The following is a 12447-nucleotide window of genomic DNA, read 5'->3' as shown; positions in this document are numbered from 1 at the left end:
ATATGCAAAAACGGTGGTGAGACTATAAACTGAAAAAAAAGAGACGCAGACATATTTCAGTTTATTGCAGTCTCAGAAAATTCTGCTATCATCCATGAATCTAGCTACACAGCACAATTAATCTCTTATTAGGGCCCGAGCAGCAGTTGTGCGAGTACCCTGTTGGAATTGCTTAGATTCTTCTTCTTCTTCTTTTCCAAAATGATTCGCATTTTTGAGGGCCTAAACATGCTAGAAAACTCATGAAACTTTGCACACACACCAAAAGCGAATGACATCTGATATGGGTTTCAGAAGTGAGTGTGTCTAAATGGCTCAATAACGCCACCTATAAACTTTCAACAAAGTGCCCCTCAAGCTATGTTTCACATACATGTACGAAATTCGGTAGACACAGGTAACACACCAATACCTACAAAAAATTACTCTGGTATGAAGTCCGAAATCCAACAAGAAGTCTGTTATTTTGAATTTTCTCTGCAAGTTTTTGTGCAGTTTTTGACATTTTCAGATGTTGTATTTAAACAAACTCCTTCTTAGAGATTTAAACAGATCAACACCAAATTTGGCAAGTGTAATCTAAAGCCCTTTGTGATGTTAAATTGTGAAGATCGTGATTTATCATTGAAGGGCGTGTCCGTGGTGGCCTGACAAACTACGATGTTTAGCCAAGAAAAAGGAAATTGATATAATTCAGGCATCCAGTGTCTGATCTGCCCCAAACGTCACCCGTTTGATAAGACTCATGGCTTGAACACATCTAAAGCCCAATATTCTGTTATGATCATAGCGCCACCTGCAACAGGAAATTACTTGATTTACACTAACTTAAACACGCAATGTTCGATCTGGACCAAATTTCACATGTTTGGTAAGAGTCCTGACCTGAGGGCATCTAAGGGCCGATAATCCATTATAATCATAGCACCACGTGTTGGCAACAGGATATGTCATGTTTTACACTTACTGAAACATACCATGTTCAATCTTCACCAAACTTCATATGTATGATCAAAGTCCTGGCTTGAAGATATCTACATGCCAATATTCAGTTATAGTCATAGCACCACCAGCTGGCAGCAGGAAGTTTGGCACATATAATTGACTTTGACATATTCCTCCTATATTTACCACTCCGGTGGCGGTGGGCCCAGGTGTGAGGGCCCTTTCAACACTGCTTGCAGCTTTAATTACGTCTGTACTTTGTTATAATGAGAGGATTCACAAGCTTCCAGAACTCAGGACTGAACAAAAATTTGGCAAGTGGATTCTGACTAACTGAAATGGCCATTGTGTTCCAAAAATCAACAGATATGTCTTTGATTGGCTACAATGTTCAACAATGCAAAAACAGAGCACAAGCACAAATACACGTTGGATTCTGCATGAGGTGGCTGCCACTTACTTTCATTTTGTTGTTTATGTTTATTTAGTTATTAGTTAAGTTTACTGGTTCCCACCTTCCTCCTAAAATCTTGCACTTTGTTACATATATATATATATATATATATATATATATATATACCTTTTGATTACATAATGATGGCAATATATACATGTCAAAGTCAGACATGCCCCTTTGCCAGCTGTGATGCCTGGTTACTGGTTTAAACTTGGCCCAGGTGTTTAAAGATTTTTGGGTCAGCTCACCTTAATAGCTTCAACAATCAATTGCCAATTAAGTTTGGAATACAATGAATTTAGGCCCAGATTATGCAGAGCTGTAGTAGCTGCTAATGGTGGATATTTTGATGAATCGAAAATGTAAGTTTTTTTCTATGTATAAACTGTTTATGTAATAAAATGTGTTTTTGTAGTTTGTGTTGTCCCTTATCAATGCAAAATTATCACAAATTAAAAAGGATTCATGCCAATATTGTCCAAAACCCCACTTTTATAGGGTGTTTCCAAACTTTTGGAATATATATCATTCGGAATATATTATATATAATTTCCTGAAATTATCCTGGCGACCCATTTTTTAAGTCTTGCAACCCAGGGTTTGACACTGTGTGTAGTTTGAATGTAATCTGGACCTCTTACATTTGCCAGGTGTCAATGTCACTTAACCTAACAGCATCAGTTGCGTCGTGTCACTCCCATTCATAAATCCTATCCCATGGCCTCATGAGATAATAAAGTGTCCACAATATGAACACTTCAGAATGAAGCCGGAAGTAGAAGGAAATCCGGGTACTCTTTGCCTACTCTTGTATGAGTACTGCGAATTCAGACATACTTCTTTTGTCACACACTGTTTTTTGCCTACTGTATAGTCGACAAGATCTCATGGCAATTCATATTGTACGAGATGGCTAATTCATACGAATTCCTACAATTTTCCTTCGAATTTTTTTACAATGTTCCCTAATTCGTATGAATTCTTATAAATGACCTACCCCTAACCCTGCCCCTAAACCTACCCATTACTGGGGTCTAGACAAATCATACAAAATTGTACGAGTGAAGTCATATGAATTCATACGAATTGGCCACCTCGTAAAATACGTATGAATTGGTTAGTAGGGAAGTATGCAGTTTCATATGGAGCCATGGTTAAGGTAAGGGGCGCACCATTTTTCAGAATCACAATGGACTGGGCCAGCAAACCAATCAGAGCACATTTTGTGTTTCAGAAGGAGGGATTTCATTGAAACAGGAACTTAACAGGGCATTTGAGATATACTGGGAAGACAGGTGCTGCAATTATGTAAAATATGTAAAAAAAAAAAAAAAAAAAAAAAAAAAAAAAAAAATCAATTAATTTGGATTCTAGTACACATCAAAAACTTAATCAAGACTTTGTAAAAGGGTTTCCTCAACTTTGGGTCCCAAGGGTTGATATTTATTAAATACGAGTTTACTTTTTCCAAATTATTAGTGACAAAATGGACCTATATTGTTACAATGTCAGTAATACATGTAAATATAGTTCTAGTTCTCTAAGTTACCAGTATCCAGATTTCCCTGTTTATACATGGCGGACTTTTGCTGGCAAATAAATGTGGAAAATCCAGCAAGTCTGACAGCTTCAGGTCTACTGTTGAAACTACAGATGGAACTTCCACATTTTTGTATTCCCGCCCACTGTCAGTTGGATCGACTGAGGGGTGGTGCTAAAATTAAATTAAATGTGCATTATTTGTGTTTAAGTTTTGGCCTAAGAGAACCATTGTGTCCTATTTTGTTCTCTCTAGTCACGTAGCACTGATTATGAAAAAAAAAAAAAAAAAAAAAAAAAAAATTTCCTGCATAGAAAGCCAAGTTTTACTAAAAGCCCATCTTGCCAGCGGTGATTTCCCTCATTAAGTGAGCTTATTTTTTAAAAGTCCACTTGGACAAACTGCCTGAATTTGAAAAACTCAAAAAATCACAAATAACGTGCCTAGATGAATAATGGACAATAAGACCATGAATGAGTAAACAGTCCATTTGGATTTCATGTAGACTTTAAAGTTGACATCACCTTTTTCGACTCTGCTTCGACTGGCCTCTCCTGTTGATCAAATTCTTGTTTTCTTTTTATCTGCTCTGCCAGGATCGGAGTCCTCTACGTCTCCTGTTCTCCTCCTCCTCTTCCTCCCTCTCCCTTCCCTTCCCCAGTCTCTATCTCTCTCTCTTCCTAGGACTCGCTCTCTCTCCCTGCTCACCTACTCGATATTCCAGCCTTGTTTCCCTGCAGTCTCCAGCACAACTTTCTGACCCACTTCCCATTTCCTCCCTGGCCCTGTGATCAAAGCCTGCAGGACGGCATTGCCTTGGGCAGCGGAGAGAGGGAGAGAGGGATGAGGGGATTGAGGAGAAGGGCTAGAGGAAGAGATGGATAGACAGGGAATATGGCACAGGGGTGGAAATGGAAAGATCACAGAAAGAGGGAAGGGAGTCAGTACGGGTGATCTCTCTGTCCAAGGACAAAAAGATGGCAAGATGAGGCCAGCTAGTCCAGCAAGTCATGGTCAGCCAAACATGGTATACCTGAAAAATGTCCACCACAGTGGGTCTTCATTTTCAGTCTACATTCTACCCTACAAAACACATATGTGTTTAGTTATTTAAAGAACTAGTTTACTCAAAGGTTAAAATGATGTCATTATTTATTCATCACTCATTATTTACTTATGTCAAAAGGAGAAATTGCGAATAATGTACTTATCGTATTTGATGCCATTAACTGAAGCTTTCAAGCAAAAAGGCACAAAGACACCATAAAGTATTATTTTCAAAAAAAGTTTAATATGTGTATTATTTGCTACAGTATATTACAAGTTTTGCAGTCTGAGATCAAAGTGAAATTTCATTTGTTGTATTTAGTGCAAATCTTGACATCTGCCTCAGTTTTCACTAAAACATTTGTGAAACTACATGAAAATAATGTATAATTAATGAATTAATCATACTTTTAAGTTACTTTTTTTATTAAATAGGCTAATTCATTTCTGAATCAGTCTAAATTATTCATCCATTAATCTAATCATTTTCTCATTTTCACTGACTCACAAACAAACAAACAAAAATGGCTATAGTTTATTATAAAGTGTTTGCATATTTTAATGATCATTTTTAAAAGAATGAAACCACATGTTAATGCTGTTGAACATGGTTTGAATATGGATAGTTATGGGACAAGCAATGATGAAAAATATATAAACCTGGTTATTATGTATTAAAAACCATATTCTGTTCATTAAAATTACATAAATCTCATTCTTGTTTCATTTATGTATGATCAACAGTTTGGCATCAAGATTATTAGGTTTTTTGTATTTTTTATTTTTAATTTAGACAATTTAATTTAATTAAGGCATTTTTAATACAAGTGGATAGAAATGTTTCCTGCAGTTAAAATATAAATATAAATATAAATATAAATATAAATAAATATAAATATAAATATAAATATAAATATAAATATAAATATAAATATAAATATTTTTCTCCATTGATTTCAACTGCACAAAAAAATGTGCACCTTTTTTTTTTTTTTTTTTTTTTTTTTTTTTTTTGTCCTTTTTAGCTGAGTAGCTTAATATCTAATCTCTTGGAAAAGTCACATAGGTTTGAAACATATGACACGAGAGTAAACAATAACAGAATTGTACATTTTTGGTGAAATATTGCTTTAAATAGAAGCGAAAGTGAACATACTGTTGTATTTATTATGATCAATATATACTTATTTGGATATATTGTTTGAAAAAGTCCCTGAGCTTCTCCTTACGGCTAATGGATAAAGAGTTTTAAGAAGAACAAAGATGTGGACAGATAAAGAGAGAGAGGGAGAGAGAGGGAGGAAGACACTGGCCCATTTGTACCCAGACCAGAGCATCTTGTACTTTAACATTCTCCCTGCATTCTGACAAAGAGCACTAATTATAAATAAATTAGGGACACGACACGGTGAGCCACAGAGGGACAGCGAGAGGCGCGGGAGAATGAATGAGAGAGAGGGAGAGAGATTGAGGGAAAAGGTGGGGGTGAAAGGAAAACGGGGAAGAAAAGAAAACAGATAAGAGGAGAGAGGGATGAGCAAGGAGACACGAGCCAAGAGAAAGGAAGAGAGAGATGTGGATAAACAAGACTGGAATTGCTAATAAATGGCATTTGTGTGGATTGTAAACGAGAATCAGAAACATTCTACGAAATATTTTTAATTAAATAAGCATGGGAAATGGAAATGGCACTTTATGCATTTTCCAAAGAAAAGGTAACTAAATTTAAAACACATTTGTTTGGGGAAATGAGAAATATTAAAACAATGACCTCACAGTTCGAAATTCATGGCAGTTTTATAAGTGTAAAAGCTCACTTCCAAAATGAGCTGCCTCACTATGCTCTCAAAGCAGTTGCCTTCTAAGGCAGCATCCTAAGGCAGAATCTGAAGATTAAACGGAGGTCACAAAATATTTTTTCTTCTGTATTCTGAATTTTGACATACACAAGTGAAACAGACCAAATATTTATCAAAAAAAGGTATGGTGGAGACTGTGCTCTATTCATCAGATGTTGATTGGAAGAAAGGCAGATCTGAACATTAGACTGCAGTTGACTGTAAATGAGTAAGCGATTGGAGACGTCCGGCATAAGTCTGACGTTTCACCGGAAGATCAAGGTTTTTTTTTTTTTTTCATTGATTTTTGATAACATATTGTATGATGAGGTCAAAAAAAGGAGAAACATTTGCCGAGATGAATTGTTCACAATAAAATAAATAACATGCATTTAGAAAATTGAATTTTCATTTCATACTGAGTTTACGTGACTGATTTGAAAAACTCTTGCTGGGGAGTAACTAATTACATTTCTCAAAAGCTTGGCTGCTTCAAAACAAAGCAGCTTTTCTCAATGGAAATAACCATTAGTTGAGGCAAAAAAATAATGCTCTGATTCTAAAAATAAAGTATATAATCTGGTAAGTATACAATCTAAAAGACATCATGGGTTAAATAGATTCAGCAGCTAGAAGAGTTATACGTCTTGCTAGTCTGTGCTCTCTATCGACATCTGTTGTATTATAAAACTATAATGGGACCGAACACATAAAGTGAAGTATACAATTTATATAGCCAAAACACTTAGGTTCACAGACAGGGCTTAGACTAAAACAGGATTAGGCCGTAGTTCAATTAGGACATTTAAGTAATTTTTATAAACGTACTAAAGAAAATAATATTACTGATGTGCATCTTGAGACAAAACAAAGGCACTGATATATTTCAAGATCAGTCATTGCAAGTTTCTTTCAGTTGAAACAGCTCAGACTTACATTTTAGTCTGGGATTAGGTTTAAGACTTGTCTGTGATACCGGCAATTTTTGCTCGCACTAATAACAGTTTGAACAAAGACACAAATATCCTCAAATATCCCCAAAGATTCTCATGTGTGGGACTACTTTCCCACACCACACATTTGTTAATTAAAAAACAAAATCTGTGATTTTGACACATCACCAATTTGCTCTTTTAGTGTAAATAGTTCCAAATAAATACATTGTAAAACATAGAAGTGATGTTTTGAACCTGAATCATTCAGTTTTTAACAAATTGGATGAGTAAATGATTTACTGACTCATTTATAAAGTCAGCCTCTTGTTCTGGCAAATGATTCAGTGACTCACTCACTGATTAACTTTCTTGGTTCATGATTGATTTTAGTGTTTTAGAATAAACTGGTTGAGTAAATGATTCAATGACTCATTCATAAAGTCAGTCACTTGTTTTGTCCCTGAACAAATCAGTGTTTTTAAACAAATGATTTGTTTTTAAACAAATGATTTAGTGTGAATGATTTAAAGTGACTTGTTTTGTTCCTGAATAAATCAACGTTTTTAAATAAATCATTTAGGTTAATGATTTAGTGACTTACTTACTTGGTTCATGATTGATATTGTTTTGGAATAAACTTGTTGTGTAAATGATATAATGACTCATTTATAAAGCCCATCACTTCTTTTGTTGAATAGATCAGTGTTTTTAAACAAATCATTTAGGTGAATGATTCAGTAACTCACTCACTGATTTACTTCTTGGTTCATGATTGATTCAGTGTTTTGGAATAAACTGATTGAGTAAATAATTAAATGACATATTAATAAAGTCAGTCACTTGTTTTGTTAATAAATTAGCATTTTTAAACAAAAAAAAATTGGGTGAATGATACAGTGACTCACTTTCTTGGTTCGTGATTGATTCAGTGTTTTAGAATAAACTGGTTGAGCAAATGATTCAATGGCTCATTTATAAAGTCAGTCACTTGTTTTGTTCCTGAATAAATCAACGTTTTTAAATAAATCATTTAGGTGAATGATTCAGTGACTGACTTACTGATTCACTTTCTTGGTTCATGACTGATTCAGTGTTTTGGAATGAATAAATGGTTCAGTGGCTTATTCAAAAAGTCAGTCACTTGTTTTGTTCCTGAATAAAATATGTACATTTCTGGGTACTTTTCTGCAACACCGTTTTTTACATACTTTACTGCAGGTTTTACAGCAGTTTCAAAAAGAGAAATAAAAAATGAGTAGCGCTAAAACGCAGGTTCAATAAGTGAATCCTGGCACGTTTTTATTATGTTGATATAGGTATGTATTGCTGTTTTTTTTTTTTAAGTTGCTTCAGTATGTATGTATTGCAGTAGTTCAGAGTTCAAATATCCAGGGACTGTCGCTAAAAGTTAATGCTCTATCATGTTGGAAATATGCCCTAGATCAAACACAACCCTAAACCTGCCCGATAGTTTTAACAAATGCAAAACTAAAATAAAAATGCATTTGTTGATGCAAGCATATCTTCCTTGTGTGGAGATTTTAACTGTTTTGTTGAACCATAATTACACAGGATTCATACCGGAGCTCTTCACCTCTCAAGTACATCTCCGTGCTGTGTGAGCTACCAAACAAACCTACTATGAAAACCCATAGTTATGAAGCTGAATATGTGATGGTAACATCCAAAAGCATCGGTTTTCAAATCTCCCAGCATATCAAAATTGTTTTGAAGTCATAATACAATATTCTTCAAGTAATTGTGCAAAAATTAAGCTTTATTATTCAAAACTCGGTAAATCATACTTTGTGTGAAAAGGAATAAAAGGTGTCTGAGTTTTATTGCCTCTAGTGTTCATTTCTTTTGGAAACTGCAGTGATATGTACTTATTGGTACATATTTTGCATCTGTGCAACAAGATTGATTCAGTTTGCTCCATCAATTTAAATAGTTGTAATAGTTAATTAATATTAGAATATATACAAAATCTCTATTTCTTTTTTTCCCCTCCTTTTTGGGACTCCATGAAATATGTGAAGCTGCATGTAATGGATCTGCCATGCTTTAAAATGCTGTCTAGGAAGGCAGCTCAGAATGTTTTGGGGAAAATATTCTTGCACATCTGAACATTTAAATGGCAATTGAGTGGTTTTTAGCCGAGGCTACTGTAAACATAAAATATTTGCTTACTGCCATTCAAGCTTATCAGCCCTAACTGTCAGACGAAGGAAAGGAAAGGACAAGTTATCTAAATAGATCACACTTCAACCCTTTTTGGCCCTGCAGTCATTTCTGTCCATACAGCATGACCGAAGAACCTGAGACGTTGGACTCGAAAGGCCTGGACCAGTTTTTATACAGTATATACTGAAGATGACTGACAATATCTCCTTAATTTCTTTTGTGCGATCACATGAGAGGTGCGATATATAATAACCCGTGACTCCAGTGGGAAGGGAGGGGTTGATGCGCAACGTTAGAGGTGAATGGCAGTAACACAGACGGCAAAGGTCACAAAGGTTACTCACGTCTGCCCCTGGCTGACCTTCTCTGGGCAACAAGGCTATAACCATGGCAACTGACTCACAAACATATGTGATGTCATCTATTGTAAGAGGACGAAGGGGGTTGCTGGGGGGAAGGGACGGTCACACACCAACACACACAAATACACACACACACTTGCGGTGCTGTATGTGCCAGTGACCGGGCCATCAGGACCTATGCCATGTCCAATGATCGCTTCAACTTCCCAGACAGCCATAAAAAAAGGAAGTTGAATCAAAAGAATTAGCATTCCCGTAACGCAGGGACTGTCTGTGTGCCCCCTGGCAGCAGTGAGAGGGGCTTTCTGTCTTTCTCTCTCTCTCTTCTCTTCCTGTTTCTCCCTTTCCTGCTCTCTGTCTCAGCCTGTGTCATTCCAGCAGAGCGGCTCTGGGTGAATGAGGTGGCGTTTTTAAGGATGATGGCGGTGAATAGGAAAATTACTAGTAAGCCTACGACTGCTGTCAGTCACGGGCGATACACAGGTGGGAGTCAGTGTTCATTTACAATGGGGTCCAAAAGTCTGAGATTTTTCTATTCTGCATTTTTCTAAATGATCACATCTCTTCTTTTTTTACTAATTATATTATCAGGAACAATGACAAATTAAAGCCTCCAAGAAAAAAAAAGGTTAAATAAATAAATAAAAACTATTGAAAAACCCTGAAAAAAAAACACACCTTTAAACTATACCTTTAAAGGTGGAAAATGATCAAAATGGATGAGAGATGTCATCACTGATCAAATGAACTCAAAAGCAGCTCTAGAAACACTCACCCTGATCTCTGGTGAGGAGCTCACATGTGTGCAAAGTCATCTACAATCAGTGATTTGCTGTGAATTAATGAGTCTATCCTAGCCATACTCCGTCCTACACTCACGGAAAGGCCCTTTCTAATTGGACATTGATTGTCAAGGCCCTCCAATCTCGTTTGAATATCTAGTGCATGTTAATTGAAGAACGGGATTGGGTGTATCTTCATGCTTAAGGGGAGGAGAGTGACATAGACAAATGAATGTACTCTCACAGACACAATTACAAGAGCTCACCCATGAGCAAACTTACACGCCACAGCATAAACATGAGCTCACGGCGACTTCATCAAGACTTCATCCTTTACACAGAAAACTCGAGGGAAGAACACTCGCATCATTTTGGGGACTTTAAAACATCAAACCTCCAGCTACCAGCTACTTCAACCGATTTAAAACAACAAGGGAGTGTTGCTGGAAGAATTTTCAACATTTTTGGAAGTGTATAGCATTGTTTTTTTTTTTTTTTTTTTTTGCATGTTTCATCATTCATGAGGTTTTCAGGAATGTTCAAGTTGCATTTATTTATACATTACTTATTTTTGGTAAAAATGTCAAGGCAATCCATCTGTCCTGGTATTACAATGAAGAAAAACTAAACCTTAATTCTTACCAAAAAGCATACAGCAAGCATGCATATGCAAGAAGTATGCAAGAACTTCTAAGAACTACATTTCATAATTAAAGCTGCAAGCAGCGTTAAAAGTTGTAAAAGTCAATTATATGTGTAAACTTCCTGCTGCCAGCTGGTGGCGCTATGACTATAACTGGATATTGGCATGTAGATGTCTTCAGGCCAGGGCTTTTATCAAACATAGGAAGTCTGGTGTAGACTAAACATCTAAACATGGTATGTTTCAGTTAGTGCAAAACATCACATATCCTGTCACCAAAAGGTGGTGCTATGATTATAACTGAATATTGGTCTTTAGATGTCTTTAGGCCAGGGGACTCTTACTAAGAGTGAAATTTGCTGCAGATTGGACATTGCATGTTTAAGTTAATGTAAAACAAGTAATTTCCTGTTGGCAGTAGGTGGCGCTATGATTATAATGGAATATTGGCCTTCAGATGTGTTCAGGAAAGGACTCTTATGAAAACTCAAGATCTTCGCAATTTAACATTGCAAACACCTTTAGATTAGACTGACAAAATACAATGTTGATGTCATTAAATCTCTAGGAGGAGTTTGTTACAGCGTAAAACATGTCACTTCCTGTTGCCAGTAGGTGGCGCTATGACTACGACTGAATATGGGCATGGGCATGTGTTCATGACAGGACTGTTACAAAACACGTGAATTTTGGAGCAGACTGGACATTGTATGGCTGAGTTATAACAACTTCCTGTTTCATGGCAAAACACGCCCATCAACAAAAACTCAAGATCTTAGCAATTTAACGTCACAAAGGGCTTTAGATTACACTGACCAAATTTGGTGTTGATCTGTTTAAATCTCTAGGAGTTTGTTTAAATGTAATGCCTGAAAATGTCAAAATTGGCATAAAAATTGCTGAGAAAATTCAAAATAACAGATTTCCATGTTAGGTTTCGTACATTGTACCGAGGGACTTTTTTGTAAGTACTGGTGTGCTATATGTGTCCACCGAATTTCGTACATGTATGTGAAACATAGCTCGATGGGCACTTCGTTGAAATGTTATAGTTGGCGCTATTGAGCCATTTTGCCACACCCACTTCTGAAACCCATATCAGATGTAAATCTTGACCATTTTTGGTGTGTATGCAAAGTTTCATGAGTTTCCTAACATGTTTAGGCCTTCAAAATTGAGATTAATTTTGCAGAAGAAGAAGAAACTTAGCAATTCTAATAGGGTCTTCACACCACCAGTGCTTGGGCCCTAAAGATTTTCTCTGTTCTTAATTGTGGAATTCTTGTCATTGACCCACAATTTGAAGTATCATGTACAATGCACAATATTTTTAGGTTTAATACTTTGGAGTTTTGAAAAATCCCTCACCCTAAGGTGTACATATGAGCAATAGCGACACTGGCCTTAGCAAACACTACTAATCAATGCCACAAGCACAGGCACATCAGAGTAAACAACTTAACCTGCCAGAAATGCCATTAAACACCTCAGTTCTTTTCATCTCTCTCTCTCTCCTCATGCACATCAATCACAGCGCCACAGCATCATCAGAAAGAGTACATCTGAAATCATGATGGATGACAACTTCCTCCAGATTTCCCTTCCTGTGCCAAAGCCATTAAACTAAAGGCATCAAAATGTTCGGGCGAATAAGAATCTCCTCAGTCTCATGTCCAACGCGCCATACCAAACCACAGACACTTTTATAGTTTGA

Source organism: Labeo rohita, chromosome 15, assembly GCF_022985175.1.
Source record: "Labeo rohita strain BAU-BD-2019 chromosome 15, IGBB_LRoh.1.0, whole genome shotgun sequence".
NCBI lineage: Eukaryota > Metazoa > Chordata > Actinopteri > Cypriniformes > Cyprinidae > Labeo > Labeo rohita.
Note: the sequence above shows the minus strand (reverse complement) of the source record.